The sequence below is a fragment of the Juglans regia genome, chromosome 15, assembly GCF_001411555.2.
Source record: "Juglans regia cultivar Chandler chromosome 15, Walnut 2.0, whole genome shotgun sequence".
NCBI lineage: Eukaryota > Viridiplantae > Streptophyta > Magnoliopsida > Fagales > Juglandaceae > Juglans > Juglans regia.
Genome location: NC_049915.1, coordinates 9,206,967 through 9,210,733, shown reverse-complemented (window position 1 = coordinate 9,210,733; position 3,767 = coordinate 9,206,967).

Genomic DNA, 3,767 nt, shown 5'->3' with positions numbered 1-3,767 from the left:
GGGAAGAGAGATATCTTTCTAATAAATCATTTTTGGAACTTGAACATTCGCATCAGGAGTTGAACTCTGAATTAATAGAGTTTTATTTCCTGAAGTTTTTAAAATAGCTTTAGGATTTAAATTAGTTTTTAAATTCTATAATCAATTCGGTAAACAATGCCGAGAGGTTTACTACATTCTTCCATTTCATAACAAGAGGTTAAAATATTTAAAGTCAAAGCTTTCAAAATATTAAGATCATCCAAAGATTTGAAATTTTAACAGTAATGAAAATAATTGTTGAAATGTTTTTGAATCAGAAGCCAAGTGGCTCTGATACCAAAAGGGTGCGGAAGGAGAAACATAAATAAGGAAGCACAATTAAATATAACAAGTAAGTATAAGGACCAGATTAATAGAAAATAAATGCAATACCAGATAACTGGAACTGAAAGTAACGAAAATAATATGACCAGATAACTAAAACTAATAGTAATGAAAATAATATATATATACACACTTCATTTTTTATGGGTCAGAGCCTTGGGGGCCAAGGCCCCCCATGCCCTTGGCCTCATTCTAGATGTAACACTTTCAATGAAAAATACAATGAAAAATACTACATATAGTCATAAAGTACATAAATAATGTGCAGTCGTTTTGAAAAAGAGTAGGGTCCATTATTAAAAAATTAATTTTTTTTATGTTAGTATTATATTTATTTCATTTTTTCAAAGTGATTGTACGGTATTTGTACACTCATGATTACAACTATCATTTCTCTTATATAATAATTAATCAACTTAATTATCTGTCCATTTTTATCCCATAATCCCACTGCGTAGAATGAGTGATCAGAAAGAAAAGCATCAATGGATATTCATAGAGATCTCAATAATCATTTCAAAATAAAATAATTTAAAAAAAAAATCTAAAAATGATACCAAAGTGGTCGATATTGCTAGCTGGCCGAATAATATTCCATATAGAATAATTTTTTTTATTAATTATTATTCACTATCTCCCACACACCTTATAAAAAAAAAACTGTCAAATAAGAAGTGTGATAATAAATAATAACTGCTGTATAGATAATGGTCAGATTGCTTTGAATCAATCATCTATTGCAAATGATCCTGCAATAAAAAAATCGGCAATATTCAATCTAACCATCATGTTAAGGTGATCATGTTTAAATATCTCCCGTCCTACGTACATTATTTGTATTCTTTAATACGATAGAGTTAGAACAAAGTCAGTTAATTTCCCAAAAAAAATAAAAAATAAAAAAGCATCTGCGAGCTCTCGAAATATGCTCTAGCACTACCGAGCTTCAAAACATTAACTTACTTCCGTTTGATACTTAAGAATATCTCAATAGTGAAATAATTTGTAATTATATAATAATGAAATGATTTGAGTTAACATATTTATTAAGTTTTATGAAATAAAAGAGAAAAAATTAAATAAAAATATTATAAAATTAAAATATTGTTTGATTATATATAATCAAAAATTATATAATTTTTCAATATTATTTTGGTTTTGAAATTTAAAAAAGTTGTATGGTTATTTATGTTTTGTTTGAATGCTTGGAAAACTTATAATGATTAGGTAAGGATTAGATGAAAACGTTAAAAATTAAAAATTAAAAAGTGTTTTGTGTTTGATTATATAGTCGGGTAATAAAGATCTATTTTGTTTATTAATTCTTGGTTTAAATAGGATGATAGGATGATCCAATTCAATCCGATAAACACATATATATACATTCTATAGTATTGTTTAATATTAATATATATAGGTGTCAAGATTTTGAATAAGAGTAATGTTATTTATAGTCTTAGAGTGTGTAAGTCCAATGTACTCTTTTCGAAAAAAACAATAGAGTATATTATTAAAAAAATATTTTTTTTCATGTAAATCTTAAATTTAACCATTTTTTTTAAAAATGAGTACACATTCTAAAACTATAAATATCATTTTCTTTTTAATAATGTGAAGTTGACATAAGTTCATATCCCGCCTTTGCCTCTAGTTGCAAAAGTCAACTTGGAAAACAAAAAATATAGATGATTTATTTTTTTATTTTTTAAAATGAAATTGTCAGCACAAATGATGTTTAAGTGTTCATGGTTTTATAAGGCATGAATTGATGAGTGTAGCTGGAATATTGGGGATCATTTTACGTGCACGCGCGCGCATGTGTGGTATGTGATGTGAGGATGATGAGTAGAATTTTTTGTACACACACATATATATATATTAGGTCAAAGCAACGTGCAAAGCACGTTTACTTAATTAGATCAAATAGTTATTTTATAAAAATAATATATTTTTTTATAAAAGTTGTAAAAATAGTTGATGACATATATAACTTAGAAGACATTGCTTCAATTTTTATACAAGTAATATAATTAATAGAATATTATAAATGAACTTTAACAAACAAATTAACTACTACGATCAGTACTTTAACAAAATGATTGAGTTTACATCATCAAGATGATGATATTTACTGGCATGTTTTGGGTCAAATGAGATTTATTTTCCTTATTTTCCTATATATTTTGCTGGATAACTGTATAATCTCATTGAGAATATTTCACTATTGTGATTCTGTTTATAAAATTATGGTACTTAGGATTACTAAGTTGTAAAATTTATTTTCTTATTTTAATGTATTTTTTTTTATTGGACCATTCTTTTTCAGATTGGACTTGTTTTAGTATGTTTTATTCTTTTTTGGGCCCAACCCATTCGGATTTGAAGCCAAGCTCGTAGCCTTCAGCCCAGTCCCCCCTTTCTCTCTAAACGGCGCCGTTTTGGCCATAACCCTAAGGGTTTTATTTCTTTTTCTCCTGCGCGCCGTCCACTTCTTCTTCTTCTTCGGTTTCAAACCCAGCTAGCAATTCCATCCGCTGCTGCTGCTTCTTCTTCTTCTTCTTCTTCTTATGAGTGAACCCAGCTAGCAATTTTGTCTGCTGCTTCTTCTTCTTCTTCGGTTTCAAACCCAGCTAGCAATTCCGTCCGCTGCTGCTTCTTCTTCTTCTTGTGCGTGAACCCAGCTAGCAAATCTTCCATTATTCTAATCACGTTAGTGGATAGAGAGAGACACATCCAAGTTGTGGTGCGTTGGTGGAGCAGTTTTGCAGATCTCTAGCCATTTTATTTTTTTTTTTGGATTCATTTCTTTATTTTAATATGGTTTGTCTCGGTGTGTTCGTGGTTCTCTACGTGGTGCGGTGGTGGAGAGCAGTTTTGCCGATCTCTAGGTATTATTTTTTTTTTGGTTCTTTTAATCTAGCATAACCCGATCTCTGTGAATACCACAATTGGTTCTCTGATTTTCGTTCTCTGATTTTTTTTGGTTCTGTGAATCTAACCTTTTTCCCCCAAAGTTGTGGTACTGGCTTTGTTAGGGAAATGACATTGAACCAAGTCCATTTCCAGATAATTTATACGAGTTTTTATTGAGATTTGTGGCTTCACCGGAGACAGATTCCAAGCTTGTTAAAAGATATATTGATCATTCATTTGTGTTGAGATTGCTTGAGTTGTTTGATTTTGAGATTCCAAGCTTTCATTTTCTTCTTTGAGCTTGAGTTCAAAGCAAGAAAGCAGAAACACAGCTAGTGTGTGTGTGCGAGCTCGAGAGAGAGACTGCAAAACCCGATGATGCAAACCCGAGACTAAAGTTTTGGAAATCTCAATGGTTTGTGATGGGAGACGATGATACGGTGTTAACTTGGCGTTAACTTTAACTGGGAAAAAACGTTAAAACAAGG